This window comes from Ambystoma mexicanum, chromosome 6p (genome assembly GCF_040938575.1).
Source record: "Ambystoma mexicanum isolate Mex_15411 chromosome 6p, UKY_AmexF1_1, whole genome shotgun sequence".
NCBI classification, from domain to species: domain Eukaryota; kingdom Metazoa; phylum Chordata; class Amphibia; order Caudata; family Ambystomatidae; genus Ambystoma; species Ambystoma mexicanum.
The window spans coordinates 1,024,738,195-1,024,755,439 of NC_090935.1; positions in this window are offsets into that span (position 1 = coordinate 1,024,738,195).

The following is a 17,245-nucleotide window of genomic DNA, read 5'->3' on the forward strand; positions in this document are numbered from 1 at the left end:
CAAGTGCTGTCTGAGCTCAGGAGAGCAGGCATCATAAATTGACTCCAACATAACAAGATTCCTCATACCTTCATAAGTGTTTACTCTGTAACCCTTAACCCAACCATCTAAGTTTTTCAAACATTCACATACCCAGGTAGCCCAAGGGGTACCATCATGCTTTTTGAGGGTCCTAACCCTCTTAAGGTACTGGGAAGTGGTCTTCCCAAATCTAGCAATTAAAGCTAGCTTCACACACTCATAATCCATCCTATCCACCCCAACTCCATCACATCAGATGCAACAGTAGGTAGCCTAAAGAAGAGCCAAGGAAGTAACTGATTCCCTGTAATGTCATGAATCCCATGGTTATATTCAAACATTGCCAACCAATCCAAAATATCAAGCTTAACCTCATACATACCACCAATTTCTTTAGGTATACGGGGTCTCTTAGGAATGGAAGACCTAGAAGACTCTGGGAGGGAAGCATTTTCCAAAGACAACTTTTTCATTTTTAAGAAATGAATTATCTCCATTTCTCTGAGCTTAAGTTCTTGATGCTTTTGTTCAGTTTGAGCATTTAAATGTTTAAATTCCAATTCAAGCCTCGTTTCTAGAGCAATGAATTCAGGACTGAGTGTAGGACCTGTAGGGGTCCCAGTTTGCTGAGCAGGTAAAGGAGCAGTGAGACCTACATTTTGGGACACACCTGTTTCATCTAACTCATCAATATTAGACACATTATCATCCTCATCATTTTCCACATTTGCTGAGGGGTTAGGTATTTCAGACCCACACTCCAGACTTTGTTTCTCTAACAACATTCCAATTAATTCAGACATTTTGCCTTTAACAGAGATATTCCTATATCTACACAGATTCTTTAGATAATACACAGTGTAACTAAGGAGGGTCTCCTGACTGTAGCTTTCCAGATCAGACATGAATAATATTGTTTTTTAGTGATGTTTAACCTGGTTACCAGACATTTGGTCGAAAAAAATTGGTCGACTGGACAAATGGTCGAACCAATTTGGTCGAAAACCAAATGATCGATTTTTTTTTTTATTTTTATTTTCACCCTTTTTTTTTTTGGGGGGGTCCCCCCAACCCACTTTTTTTCTAAAAAAGCCTTTTTTTTAAAAACGAAAACCCGAAAAATATATATATAAATAAAAAAAAAATTGACCATTTGGTTTTTGACCAAATTGCGTCGACCAAATGTCTTTCGACCAGTTTTCAGTCGACCAAATGTCTGGACACCGTTTAACCTTGTGGTTAGTTGATCCAAGGTAATAGCAGCACTCTAAGTGTAATCACTGTACTTTATCCTCACCGCTGTACACAAGTGTTAGGCAGAATTATATGCAGTACCCTTTGGGAACCCCACACACAATTAAGACTACAAGTGACAGTACAATTTCACCTTTGGTACAAGCCCATACTACACAGTAAAGTGGTAGCGATGGCTGAGCAGCCAGACTTATCTCAAGAATAAAGTGAGCAGTATCAATAGTTACACAAAGGACATCAATTACTATGATTCAAACAAACACTGACTCAAGATGTCTAAGTAAACGAATATCCATTTATTTACACATCAGTTATAAAACATGTATTTCACTATTGTCAAGCAGTTGAAAAATCACAATCTTACGACACTACACCACACCCAATAGATTCTGGACAAGTTAGTCTCAAAATGAAGTGTGAGCAAAATGGCACTCCAGTGATTTTAAAGGGAAAGAAAGAAAAAGTTAGACAAAAGTAGAGCAGCACCAACAAGTAAGTAAGCAGGGCAATCTAGAAAAAGGAACTACGATGAGGAAATCAAATCAGTTCTTTGCTAAGAGTTCAGAACAAAGTTGGTCGGACAAAAAGTTACTTTAAAGAAGAGAAGGACAAGCCCTCGGATTGGCGAACGATTTCTCACACTTTCACCGCCGCTAGACGAAATGAACAACTGGGTTAGCACAGTACCTTTAGAGCAGAAGAATGCTGTATCTGAGGCAGACGTTCCTGGCAAGTCCTGCAGGCTCATGGTTCCTGAAGCGACTGCCAGACTGACAAGAAGGAGGAAGACTGGAGGATCCTGCACTGCCCAGGGAAGAAACCAGCAGCAGAGCAAAGTGATGAATCAAAGGCGCGCTCCTTAAAACCCAAGCATGGTCTGATCCTCCTGGTTATCCGGTTCACTGGAGCTGTGCACAGCAAATTCGACCAGAGGAGGGAGACCTGGCTTGCAGTTTGGCAAACTGGTTGTTCCCACTAGCTGAAGGGGAAAAGATTCCTTGCAGATCTTCCCTGTCGTCGAAGTTTGGAGATTCGGACCCGCAGCAGGGCTTCACCGGGAGGTTCAGTCGTGGTAGATGTCCCCTTCTGTCAGCTTCTCTTCGGTTCTCTCGATCCAGTGGCGACTCTGCCTTCTCAGTCCCAGAGACCTGCTTTGTATGCCGTTTTTACCCATTCACACAGCCTGGCTGTCAATCACACAGCCAGGATCTGTTGGGGCAGCGTACAGCGCCTCATAGTAGGTTGTGAAGCATTCTGCAATGTCCTGGTCGGTCGAGGCCCGTCCTGCATCTGCGATGCTTATGTTTCTAACCTGGTGGTGCCCTTCATCCCTCTTTTCCAGTCACACTAACATCTTACTGGCTTTGTCTCCAGTTTCATATAGCCTAGCTCGCATTGTTCTGTGCGCATGTTTTGCACAATTCAGCGTTACATTTTGCAGTTTCTTTGCGCTAGGAGTAGGGTGGTATTATCCTCAACTGTCCCTATGTTTGTGTATTGTACCTCAGCTCTCTCTACCTCAGTTTCAGCATCCTCCACATCTTTCCTATGTGTTTTTTTTGTGTGCTGCTGTCTAGCCCAGTATTTCACCCCTCAGTGTTGCCTTATCTGCCTCCCATAGTATCTCATTGTCATTTGTCGAGCTCTGATTCAACTCGAAGTATAAGGATGTGGCCTCTTGGATTTTTTCCACTAAGTCTGGGAAGCCCAGGTAATAGCTGTTTAGCCGCCAGGTTGGTGGGGGCTGAGGTTTCTCTGTTTCGAGTAGTATCATTAGCGGAGAGTGGTCTGATATCCCTCGGGGGAACAGGGTTGCCTCTGTTACTTTGTGTATATTCTCAGCTAGGGTAAAGAAATAGTCCAGCCTGGATAGTGATGCATGTGCACCAGAGTGGAACGAGTATTGTCTTTCTGTCGGGTGTAAGTCTTGCCACACGTCTTGCAGCCGTAGTGCTGCTGCGAAGGTAGCTAGATTGGTTGGTAATGCTGGTTTTCTCCCCCTTATATGTGTACGATGTACCTTGACATTCATTACTTCGTTGAAGTCTCCTCCTATTATCAGGGTGTCCACTACATTTTTAGCTATTATGGGTGTGATATCTTCCAATAAGGTGGTCATGAGCGCTGGGGGTGAGTAGACTGTTAGTATTGCAATGGTCTGATTCCACAGTGTGCCATGTATGAGTACGAACCTTTCCCCTGTGTCTTGGATTTTGTTGCAGATCTCAATGTTTTTTTGTTTTTTTGTTGATTAATATTAGTACCCCTCTCGAACACATGGAAAATCCTGCATGTATTGCTGTACAGTATTTTGTTCTCTTGAAGTGTTGGCATGTTTTGCCTGCCAGGTGGGTCTCTGTGAAGAGCGCTATGTCTGGGTTATGTCGATTTAGATACTGTGTCACCAATCTTCTTTTAATACTATTATGCAGGCAGTTCACGTTCCATGTTAAGAGACAGAGTTTTTTGTTGTGGTGCCCAATTAGAGTTATTGGCCCTCATTCCGAGATAGGAGGTACGTTCCGTCCATTACCAGCATGGCGCAAATAGCGTGTCCGAGCTGGCAATAGACAGCTAAAAGAACACTATTACGAGTTTGCGGGCACAAGCTTTGCGTTTAGTAATTGCGACATGCCGCAAAAACAGCTGGAGAACCCTCTACCGACATGACCCGCACCGTAGCAAACACTACTGCCTTAGAGTAACGCGGCATTAGCAGTGACTGTAAATAGCAGTCACCATTAAATTGCGGAACCGATAAACAGCGTCATCGCGCAGGAACTGGAAGGAGCACGGCGGCCATCTTTAAAAACACAATCCGTTGCAATCCTCACCAGACAGGACCCCTGGCACACTTTCGACATACCGGGAAGATACCATCATCAAGGAGGAATGCCCAAAGCGCCAAAAAAGGGAGCTGCCCGCTTTCCGAAAGGAGCGGTCAGCCCTGACGAACTCCAAATGCTGGTGGATACCCTCCACAAGCATGCTGACACTGTTTTCAGCAATGACATGCAGAGGGTGGCGGTGATAAAAAAAAAAAGAGATCTGGGCTCCAGTGGCGCACAAGGTGAGCCACTAGCCACCCCTCTGCACCACAAAGGATTGCAGAACAGGGTGGGACGACCTGCGGCTGAGGGTGCAGAGCATCCACTCTGCTAATAGAAGCCAGGCCCTGGAGACAAGAGGAGGCCCAGGTTCAGCCATGAAATTAATGCCGGGGGAGGAGACATGTGCAGCCATGATAGGCCCCGAAGCCATCGAAGGGGTTGGAGAAATGGAGTGTGGGGCAACGTCATCCGCTGATGGAGGTGAGTGTCCAAAGTCAATACTGCCAACGCCAATGTTATGAAAGTCACTGCTAAGGTCTGGCCAAGGAGTCACGACATGGTCGGCCACACCCTCACCCCTTTAAATCATGCCGAAACAAGTGAGACCCAGGCTAGTGCCAGGTGCGAGGCCAAACACATTCCACACAAAGTGGCCCATTCCGTGAGGCACACAGGGCAGTCGATGGAAACAGTGTGCATGTGAGCCAGCACATTACCCGGCCAATATGAGTGACACAGACAAATGCATGCATTTACCACCCAAGTATAGAATAATGTGCCGTTCTCCACCCAAATGCCGATAACCCACTTATATCTGATTGTGATATTGTAGCCATGTCCAAATGCTGGCTCTCAAATCATCACTCATGCCGTCCCTCTCTTCCACCCCCACAGGCAGTGAGCATGACAGCGAGGAGCAGGAGAGCAACCAGCCCAGCACCTCCAGGGGCCAAGGCAGGGGCCGCTATCTCCCTGCAAGGAAGAGAACACCTGGAGGCACACCACCGGCTCCAGCAAGGCCCGTGGAGGGTGCACCACCCCCACCCCACCCTGCACTGGCGGTAGACACATGGCCTACGCCGCGCTCCGAGGAGTCGAGTGTGGCTGGGGAAGTTGCAGCCATGGCCCCCCTCGATGTTGCCAACAGCCCCATATCCATATGCTGAGTGACTGAGGAGGACACATTTGAAGTCGTCCACACCCCTGATGCCCAATCCAACCCCAGGTCTCCTATAGTGACTTGGGTGAGAGTGACACACCTGAGCTTACTGGGCAAGGAGCAACACAGGGACATGCCAGTTCTGTGGCCAGTTCCATTTCGGAAGTGCCGGAAACACATGTGTGCCCGATCCCCAGCAGGGCCACAACATCAGCAATAGATGCAGAGCTGGCTGAGCAGCTCACAGGCCTGATCAATGACTTCATGCAGGACAATCGGCAGGCCAGGGAATAGTGGCGGGATGAACTGAGGGCACTGGGCCAGGTCATTACGGACAGCACCAACCGGCTCTGTGAGGTCCTTGGCCAGATAGCAGATGCTCTGGAGGCTGCACATCCTGCACAACAGCACCAGCAAGAGGACACACCTTCTGCATGCTCCTCCACCCAGACCAGTCCGCTCCGTCGGTCCCTTCATACGATGCGCCGCCAGGACATGCCTCCCCCTGGCTCTGGGAGCGCACAGTGACAATGCTGCCATCCACATGTGGCCTATGTGATCCTTATGGGACTAGTGTGGGGTTGTTGTGGTGGGAGGGGAAGGGGGTGAGGGTGTGTTTGGGTGTTCTAGTGGGAGGGCGAGGGAGGTGAGGGTGTATATGGGAGTTGTGGTGGGAGGGGGAGGGTGGTGAGGGTGTGTATGGGAGTTGTGGTGGGAAGGGGGGGTGGTTTGTTTTTCACGTTTAAACCTTCAATTTTAATACACCGGTTGTTCATCTAAAAAAACCAGAGTGGACATTCATCATTGTGCATGTGTCATTTAATATTGCACAGTGCATAGTGTACATGTATCCCCACATCCAGTGCCCGATGTCCTGACATCCTCACATCCTATGCTGACTTGTGTGTCAGAAATATTGTCCAATCAATGATTGCCACACGGCACGTCCCTCCTGTGCATTGGCACCGTGATACTGTCCTGCCACTTCTCCCTCCTCCCCTTCATCATCATCAGGTGGTAGCAGTTCCATGTCTGGGGGCAGGGGCACGTTCCGACGGATGCACATTGTGCAGCATTACACATTCCATGGTGATCTTGGACACCTTCTCATGGCTGTAGATGGGTGCCCCACCGGACCGGCTGAGGCAACGAAATCGTGCCTTCAACAGGTCAAACGTCTGCTCAATCACCACACGTGTACGGGTATGGGAACGATTGTAGTCCTCCTCGTGCCTGTTCTGGGGGTTTTGGACAGGGGTTATGAGCCATGGCATCAAGGGATAGCCACCATCACTTGCATGAGAGGGTAATGAAGATAAGTGTTCATACATTCATGGTGGACAACTGTACTAGTCTAACATGGTAGCAGGTGATTTCTGCCCATACACACATGTCCCTGGAAGCATTGACCCCATTTCTGGCCAGGCTATGTGTCCTGTGCAATGGGATGATGGAGGGGGTAGCTTCTTCAAGATGGGTTATGGTGTGCACTCACATCTTGTTGCACATGCATCGTATATGCATGCAGCAGTGTTGCACTAAATTCATTGATGTGTTGTGTTCTGTGAGATTTGGTGGCAGGGAATGTTGGCTGTAGTAAGTAGCATATTCGTCATTCTGCACTGATCAGTATCATGGTGACTTGCAGCACTCCTATGGGTGTGCGGAACCAGTGACACGCTGTGGTATCCCTGTTAGGCTCATTTCAATGCACTCCCAGGGATGACTGTCCTGTGTGGTGAAATGCAGGAGGCTGCGACATAGTGCATATGCAGTGCATAGTGCAGGATGCCCTTACGGTGTGTGAGCGCCGCCGATGAGTGGCGCATATGTTGTGGGATGCGGCCTGGTTACCTGTTAGTCATGTAGTGTTAGGTGTCGGCTTTATTTCATCATTGTATGATTTTGTAGTCATGTGCCATATCACTTGCTTTGGGGCACAGTGTTCGGTGGGGTGGACATCGTGCACTGGCGTCAACATTCCCACCCAGGTGGAGTATGCATTTCCCCCCCTTCCCACCCAGGTGGAGTATGCATCCCCCCTTCTCACCCAGGTGGAGTACGCAGCCACCCACCTCACAACCCCGATGCACTGCCATGGCCCAGTCAGGCAACTCACCAAGCAGCCAGGATGGAGTGGTATTGCTTGTGGTTGCGATACGCCACCTCCATGGCATGCGGGACCACCAACTCTACGTGGGTGCAGTTGAGGGCACCTATGCAATTTGGCATGCCTGCCAGTGCATGGAAGGCAACTTTTGTATCGAATATCTCCTGGGGAGTCCGTGGTAGGGATATGTAGTCCCTTGTGTGCTTGAGGAGGGCATCCAGCACTTGGTGAGTATCCGGGAAAATAAGGGTTGTGGTATGCCATGTATGTGCCCCACTGTGTGCTGGTAGGTGCCTGTGGCAAGGAAGTGGGGCACAGACACTACCTTCAGTAGAGGGGGGATGGAGGAGCGTATTTCTATGAGGCTCACTATGTCGTCATGTATCAGGTCCACTATGGTGGTGATGGTGTCCCGGTCAAGCCGGTACAGGGTGTGGATCTGCTCTGGTGTTAGGTTGAAGGGGGTGGCTTTGATGCGAGGGACTGGGGCCTGACGGCGTGGTAATGGTGCCTGCACTGGTAGGGCATGCTGGGCCTGTCTCACCCTCCTTCTCCTATTGTGTATCCTCTGTGGTGGGGGCTGTGTTTGTTGTTGTTGCTGTTGTTGTCGTTGCTGCCTTGCAGGCAGGGCCTCCAGCTCCAGTAATGCTACTACTATTGCTATCATCTTGGTGTGGGAGGGGGTGTGGTGTGTGGGTGTGCTCCTTTTGTGCTTTTTTTGCCTCGACCTGTGCTGATTGTGTGCACCTGTGGCTCTTGGAAACACTGCTCAGGGTTTTTAACACCTTCTCAGAGATGCCGCTATTTACTCCATGCCGGTAAGGTACTTTTCGGCCTTCAGTAGGCCGTTATTTGCATGTCCGCATGGCTTGTGATCAGGTCCTGTTTAATGCATGCAGGTAATGCCGGCATGTTGTGTGGCGCGCACGCGCATTGACCGCTATATAATATATTTAATAAGCGGTCTGGTTGGTCAGAATGGCCCGTAGCGGTAAGCGATGCCAGTAATCCGTTACCGTCATCGTTCTTACCTTACCTCCAACCTCGGAATGACCCCCATTGTATGTTTTATATACCTCTATGTTTAGACGACCATGGCCTCCACAGAGGGTGTTCTTTATTTTCCTAATCTGGAGTACCTCAATACATTTTGTGTTTGGTGTAAACAGTCGAACCGTGCATACTTTAGTAAAAAAAAAACATTACATTTGAACCGCAATCCCCCCTCCCTATACTCCATCCCCAAATGAAGAATCTGTCGCCAACTCAACCAAACTTTCTAACAAATAACCAAACTTTTCACGCCCCTTGTCAACACAGCATTAGAGATACCGTGGGGTGTGCCTGTGGATGTTTGTTACTTGCTTTTTTCCTACTTCAGTTCTCTGGGTGGGGGGCTATGCTATGGGCCGCCAAGCTTGTTGCGGTACAGGAGAACTTAATGACACATTGCGGACAGGCTGCTAGCCATATGTCTTGTTTTTCTTGTAGATCGCTGTCTTGTTACCAGAGTGTATTGTTATTCTCAGTCCGCCTCTCTTTGAGGAATTTTTCCTTTTTCCTATTGTCATTGTGGTCGTGAATTGGAGGATCTGTCCGGGAGCAGTTTGATTCATTTCCGCTCCCATTTACTCAGTGGACCTTGAGGTAGATAACAGTAATAGGGGCCCACGCGAAATGGGCCGCCAGCTTTACAGGTATCAGGTTCACATTTTGGTTGCAACTTTGATCTTATACGGTCGTGGTGTTGGCTTTCAGTGCGTCGATCGATTTTATTTCCTCCGCCTCATTCATTATCTCTGTTTGGCATTGCATCCAGCACTTGTTGTGGTTGTTTAGGAGGCACCCTTTCCGGTCTCGGTCGATTTGTGCGGTTAACTTGTTGCCCGTTCGCTCTCCAATCACCTTCCAGATGTCTTTCCGCCCAGCTCCATGCTTCTATGAGGTCCGTGAAGTGCACAGTCATTCCATTGAAGTATATTTTCAATTGTGCAGGGATTAAGAGTCCATATTTATTGTTGTGGGTCTGAAGGCATTTTTTAAGTTGATCGACGGACTGTCTTGCTTTCTGTACTTCTCTGGTAAAGTCAGGAAAAAAGGCAATTTTGGAGCCATTGAATGTTATAGAGCCCTTGGTTTTGGCCATTTGAAGTATCCCATTCCGATCCCTATAGTTTAGGGGTCTTGCTATCACTGTGCAAGAGGAGCTCCAGGGCTTTTCCTGCCAGACGGTATCCGGTGGGCTCTTTCGATTGAAAAGAAATTCGATAGAATCTTGGGTGCAAAAAGGTCTGCGAGCCACTGCTTGAGGAACAGCTCCATACTTGTACTATCTGATTTTTCAGGCAGTCCCAGGATTCGGATGTTGTTCGGTCTTGCCCTGCCCTCTCCCTTTTCCACCCATTCTTCCAGAGCCTTGAGGCGAGCCAACGCTCCTATCATTTGTTGCTTTACGGTCCTCAATCCGTTCTCTGTTTCTGATATGCGACCCTCGGCTTCTCCCGTTTGCGCCGTGAGTTTTTGTAAGTCATGGCGTAGCAGCGACACTTCTGTACTAATGCCGTCCATCTTTTTTTCCATGGAGGTTCTCGAGTTGGCGATGGCGTTCATGACATCCTTGAGCGATATATCCCTGTCTGTTTCCACTGTGTCGCCAGATTTGGCTTGTTCCTGTGTGGGGATTTGGGCAGGGGTTGTGTACTGCTCCCTTTTGCTCTGCGTTGATGCAGTTTTTGTTCTGTCTTTCCCCCTGGTGGGTTAGTGGATGGCGGGTTGTAGGAGAGTAATCTTGCACGATTGATGTTTGTAGAATAGTTTGTGACTGTGGGGTGTGCCGACTGGGTGCACCTGCATAGCAAGATGTTTACCGGTTGTCACTATTGCACCCGGGTCTTTGTGGGGAACAGATGAGCTGGGCATCCTGATCAGGGGATAGTGTAAGACGCTGTAATACACTCGTATGTGGTTATGCTATGCCATGGGTGGAAGGGCTACCACCTCTTTTTAGGCCTGGTGCTGTCTCCTCCACCCCACTACTTATTCCTCTAATTTTCAGTGATGCAGCAAGTCGTCCCATGTAATTGTTTCCGGCCCACACCAGGCGCACCTCGTCTGACCGTGACCCCACTGCTCCCACTGCCTCCAGTTAGAGCACCACACCATTCGCCATTCGCTCGTGCCCTGCCCTGCGAACCTTGACTCAGAGAGTTGCTCATAGTACCACAGTGATTTAGTTGAAGGCTGATCTGTATGTCGCTAGATGGGGTTAGCGCATGCTTGCAAGTAGACAACAGGGGTGTGGCTCTGGGTGCAATGGTGCCTTCTGGATTCTTTTCAATTGGTGCTTGTTTTGCGCTCAGTTTGTTCAATCAGCAGTTTGCATTCACTTCTCGTGGTTCAGGCTATGTTTTGCCGGGTAGCATTAGTATTCTGGTTGTATCTGTGTCGGCCCCTTGGTGCTGTCCCGCAAGCGGTTCACTCTCTGACTACAGTAGCTTCATTATAGTGCCTTGCGGTCCCACTCTGTGGGTAGCTATGTTTGCCGCAGATTACCGTGGTTTTGAGGGTTTGAGTGCCCTGGTCACCTCCCGTTGTTATTGCTATGGCGCTTTCTCACACGGGTCTTTGGTTGCGGTGCCCAGGGCTCCCACCCAGTAGGTTTGGCTCCTCCAGAAATTTGCCAAGCCTGTCAACGGTTGGCTTGTGCAGAGGCCTCTGTGGCCTCCTACGCAGTCACAGAGCTAGTGTGCTGTTGGTGTATGTCCACGAACTTGAACCGTGTCAGACAGGGGGTCCTTCGCTCATACCACATTTGTGCTCCCCTAAATGGCACCCAGGTTCCCAGCTGCATGCTTTGGGAGGTGTGCCTGCCGAGTCATTCGGGGGGCTAGACTGGTAGGGTCAGGTGGACAGGGGTCCTCCCTTCACAACGGGCATCTCCCAGAATGGGCCGTGTCATCTGTCTCCCACCTCCCTCTCTCCTTACCGCCGTTGTAATCCTCTGGCACGCAGGGGGAACCGTGGGCCACATTCCAGCACGGTGGATGATTTAGATGGTTCAGCAGGCACTCTACGTGGCACGGAGCGCCCGCAACCCTCTTGCGTATCTTACTTTCAGGCCTGGAGTCCACCGTGGCACAGCACAGGCTCTGACAGGGCGGGCCCCTACTCCTAGTGTCGTCTTTCTCCCTGCTCGGTGTATGGCGGTGGAGGGACAGGAGGGTGCTTCCTGTGATCACTCTGGGAAGCTTATGCCTTCACATCAGAGCGCAGTTGCAGAGCGTATGCTTCTATCTGTAGTGCGGCTTTAGTAGTTGGTAGGGCTCACTCTGTTCTTTCCTTTGCACTCGGTGGCCATCTTGTTTCGACCGCGATGCCGGCTGCTTCTTCTTTTCGTAGTGTATTTCTCTGGATTCACACACCGGTTTATGTCCCAACTTCAGCGACCCATTGTATTAGGTTTCCGCCACTAGTAGATGTTGTTTTTGTGGGTGTGAACACCGATTTTCTCAGGATTTTCGCAGGATACGGCTGGTGGCCCCAGGAGCAGTAAACGATCCCCTATAATATATATTTGATGAAAACACTAGTTGCAGGTACTTTAAGGTGAAAACTTAATGCAACAAACCCCTGGCAATCCAGCTAAAGCCACCTTAACTTTGTGCCACAGGTTGTGCAACCTATGACCACAATGATGACCTCACACATCACATTAATGCCCCTGCAAATAAAGTTTTTTCCTTGAATTTCAAAGTTTTGTTACAATGTATTGCTCACCTTAACGTCCCTGCAACTAAAGATCTGTTCCTTGAATTGTTGTCCTGCTTAGACAGTGGTATTGTAATGTATAAAAGATTGCAGACTTTGAGAACTCACAATGTTTTTAGGCAATGGGCAGTGAGTTTAAATATTTGTCATGGATCACACACTTTGGTTAAGCAGCGTGCTCCAAACCCCTTGTTTTATGGACGGTATCTTGGGGACTGTTGTGTTAAAATGCACAACCCCAATTAACAACATTTAAGCAGCAAGGAACAGGAAAAAAAATGACTGGCTTCCCGGGTACTTTCTGCACCCATAGTAAAAATCAAAAGCTGGCACCCATGAATATACGTGCAGTAATTGAACATATATCATAAAGTGAAATATACAAATCTAGTTGATTTCACCTTCCCCTTAGAAGAAAGTGCACAAGACAAAATAGCATTGGATTAAAAAAAAAAAAAGTAATGAACACCATAAAAATAACCTGGGAGAAGAAATGTTCCAATAAATATGCTGACAAAGTATAAAAGGTGCTTTTAAAACCAGCAATCTGTCATGAAATATTACCTGCTAAACAAAATCCCAATATGAAACAAGTACCTGAGGTCTGCACTGAGAACATGGCAACCTGAGTAAAATCCTGGTAGCCAAATACTTGAGAATGCTTGCCAACTTCAAATAAAAACATGCGCTGCGTCCACCCTCTGAAATAAGTTATGCTCTTCAATGACGTGTCCTTTACTTGTGCCCTGAAAAGCAGCTCTAATCAGAGGATAATAACTGCACCAGTGTCCAGGATTACAAACTCTCTTACTTGCCCTCTAATCATTTCCCCTGCTCACCCCAATGTCTCGCTTTCAACAATGCTTTGCTTTATAAAGATAATTTGAAAAGTAAATATTCTATAGTGTCACTCAAATATATAAATCCTTATTGAAATATGTTATGCAAAAAGTGTACAATAGTGCCATTACCCTCCCGACCCTTGACTGGCAGACTACAAATGCAGAATGCAATTCAGCATAAGCCAAAATAATGGTCTCTGAGAGCAATACTTTCAAGGACTGACAGTAGTACGGTGTAAAAAAAAAGCAGATGCCACGTGTTTTCTTAGTGTGTTATGAGATATTTAGTATGAAGAAAACACACAGCACCAGACTGTGGACTGTCTTGCATTTTGCAACAGCGTCTAGACCTGCCAGGTCCACCTCTGCCAACCGCATCATGGTTCCTCACACACGTAGAGTGTGTGCTGGAGGATCAAGTTTCCCAACTATGGCTGCTACTTTTTGGAACAAACTCTCAGACCAGATTAGATCAATCGAGTCCCATGCTGCCTTCAGCAAGGCCTTAAAAACAAGGCACTTTGTTTAAGGGCCTATCCCCCATGTGCAATATCTTACCATATGTTACCTCACTGAACACTGAACTGGACACACTTTGCAATGTAGAATACCGTACTTTGTAACTTAACCCTGTAAGTAACTGTAAGCATCACACTTGGGCCTCTTTGTCTAACCCACAAGCAAGCCTTCATAAGTATCCTTATAGCGCCTTGATGCCTGTAGGTCTCTGTTGTGCTTTTGAACAACCAGTTGTTCAGAGGTGGCTGAGCGAAGGTGACGAGTAGGATGATAGCGCATGAACTTGGCTTGAAGGTATTCTGCACCCTGACCATGAATGGCACAGTGTACAATACACAAGCTCTTAAATTCAACCCGTTGAGCCACAGGGAGCCAGTGCAGGTTTTGTAACACAGGGGAAATGTGTGCTCCAATAGGGGAACCTGTGTCTACCCTTGCAGCCAAATTTTGCAGCCGCTGCAGCCGTTTAATCAAGCCCTTGGGTTGGGCTAGATACAGAGAGTTGCAATAGTCTATTCGTGATCGAACCATAGCAGCAACCATGGGCCATGTTGCAGGATCGTTGAAAGACCATTGGCCCTTGCATCACATTATATCCCCATGCTAAAGGTTTAATTTGGATTGGGCAGAGTGTGTCCCCCCGTCCTAGGGAGCCCAGACAGTTCTCAGATTGTATGTACCTCTTCAAGGTAATAAGAAAGAACATGGAGGTGTAAAGCGTTGCTATTCTCCGATCACCCAGGCCTTTGAGAGTGCAGTCAGTTAACAAAACTTGGCCAACACTTGCATCTTCCTTTCTCTGGTTCTCTGGGAACGGTCTTCTCTCTATGGGACATGTGTGTCGAGAGCACAAAATGAAGCCCTCTTGTCTATAATTATGAGGAATTTGGCCTGAATTTCTACAGGTGGCTCACTGTCTCCGTAGCTGGAATTTTCCTGCTTCCCCCTTGGTCCTTGGCTGGGTGTCCTGTTTTTACTCGCCTCAAGATGGAGCAATCATGTCAGCTTCTCTGTGTTTCTCAAAATGTGTCTCCTTTCTTGGTGGGTCTGATGACCTATATTGTCCCCGATGGCTAGTAGCAGTTTAAGCATATGTAAGCTATATATATATATATGAATTCTTCTGCATCTTGAGGTTTCAGCTTTGGTGAAAGATATGAATATAGAAATATTTATATGTGTTCGTCCTCTGCCTAAGTGGGTCATAAGCATGTGTTTTGTGCCTATAGTGCCGGTTTGTGTAGCTTTCTATAATGGAGGTATATGTACTTCCTGTATAAGTGCAGCTACGCCCTGATGTCCGTGATGGCGTCCTTGGTTTCTGGTTATCCAGTCAGGTGACCGAAATTATCGATGTGAATTCCATGTCGTCCAAATCATCAATTGGGTATGGTCTGAATATTTGTCTAAGAAAGTACAGTTTTTCACTCCTGTGATACATCCATGACTGCAGTGTTGGCCATAAGAGCGTGGCACATCTATTGTTTCTCTGTCTTCATATAGAGAGTTGTGCGGTGAGGGATACGGTTCAGATTTGGCCCCTCATCTACATTAGTAAGCATATGCACTAGGAACATAACAGCCTGAGTAAAATCCTGGTAGCCAAATACTTGAGCAAGTTTGCCAACCTCAAAAAAAAAATTGTCCTTTACTTGTACCCTGAAAAGCAGCGACAATTAGGAGAAAGTTAATGCACCAGTGTCCAAGATTGCAAACTCTCTTGCCAGATCATGGCAAATATTCATGACTTAATTGCCCTCTCATCATTTCTCCTCCTCACCCCATGTCTGGCTTTCAACAATACTCTGCTTTATAAAGATAACTTGAAAATTACACATACCATGGTGTTACTCAAATATATAAGTCTGTATAGAACTATGTTAGGTAAAAAGTGTACAATTGTGGCATTATTCCCCTCATCTTGACTGCAAGACTACAAATAACAGAATGCAATTCAGCAAAAGGCAAACAAATTGTCTCTGGGTGCAAAACCTTCAAGGACTGACAGTTGCATGGTTTAAAAAAAAAAGAATGCGGATGCCGTGTCTTATAAAACATTTAAAACGAACAAAATGCCCAGCATTCAGGACTGTGGATTGTCTCCCGTTCATACAGTAACCAGGATCAACCCTGCGTAGCTTCAGAGCGAAGATGGATCCAGCCCCCTTAGGCCATGTGGTCTTGTAAGGTAGGCTCATTTATTAGGCAGCGTGGACTGAGGGGACTGACCCCTTCCTCGCTTTGAAGCTAAGCAGGGTTTGTCAGAGTTACTGCTGGGATGGGAAACCCACTGTTGCAAAAATATCAATTTTATTTGGTATTATTGACTGACAGACTCCAAATACTAGAATGCAAAACAGCAAAAGGCAAAACATGGTCGCTGAGTTCAAAGATTTCAAAGATTGACAGTAGCACAGTTTTGAAAAAAAAATGATTTGGATCTCCATTCAGTCACCTATCCATGCAGTAACTGGGACTGACCATGCTTAGCTTCAAAGCAGGACTGAGCCTGCAAAGCTTCAAAGCAAGGAAAGGACCGGAATGCTTCTCTGAGTGGTCTTGTAGCTTTGTCTTTTTATCAGGCAACATGGTCCGATGAGGCGGGCTCCTTCCTCACGTTATTGTGTTCGAATAATCAGTACTAAGATGGGAAAACTTTCATCAAGCATTTCAGTTAACAGATGATCCATCCATTTTTCCCAAGCTCTGAACCGTTATAAATGTGAGTGCATCCCAAAAAAATGTCCTTTGCCCCAAATGTTAAATGTAAATTTTATATAAAACTGATAAGAACAGCAATATGGGGTATAAATAGATGATGTAATGCACCCCAATGAATTTAATTGAACCCCAAAATGTTTAATATAAATTTAATGTACATTGTATATTGATAAGAACATTAATGGATTGGATATACACAGGAATATGTCTACGGGGGGGTTCTAAGGATATGACGCTGTTAGGGGTGAGTCTTACAATGCAGATATATAGCTGTTACTGTATGCCTCGAGAACAAATGTGCTCTTCAGACCTTTAGGGACTAGACAGCATGGTGCCAAGGAAACTGTAATTATGAACAGCTACAGTTATGACAAGGGGAAAACAATCCTCAGCAGCTGTGGCGATTTCAATGATAGTTATTTACCTTTCTATTTAATGGGAGAATGTAACAGTCATGATGTGATGGAGGACTCTCAGGATATGATGGTGGACCATGAAGCTGGGCAGCTCAGTGAGAACATAGTTACACTTTCTGTCAGCAGTGAGCAACTGCGCATCGCCACTGTCCTGGGTCAGTCTGTTCGATTTGTTTTTCAAAACATTCAAGTGAATACACCCATAGCCATGGTTAATTTGGAAATGGCTACCTGGGGTGACAATGTGGTTCTACAGCAGCCTCTGGGCATGGAGGCTGGGTGATCATGTTCAGCCTGAAGACAATGGATACAAGACCATGGTTGTGCAGAATGATGGAATTATGGGGACAGAGAGTGAATCTAACCCCCTGAAACTTGTGGAAAAACTGGGGGGTCAATGGGTCTGGATATCTGATGTCATGTCAACAGGTTGGTATATTTTTAAAGCAAAGGTTTGTATTTTGTATCAATGAGACAACTAGCCCAGCGTTAAAACTATGCATTTCTGTTTTGGTATGTAGCCTCTAACTGATAAAAAGGATGACAATGAGGGAAGCCAAGCTGAAGCAGATACTGTCAATATTTATTGTGTTTGCTGTTAAAAT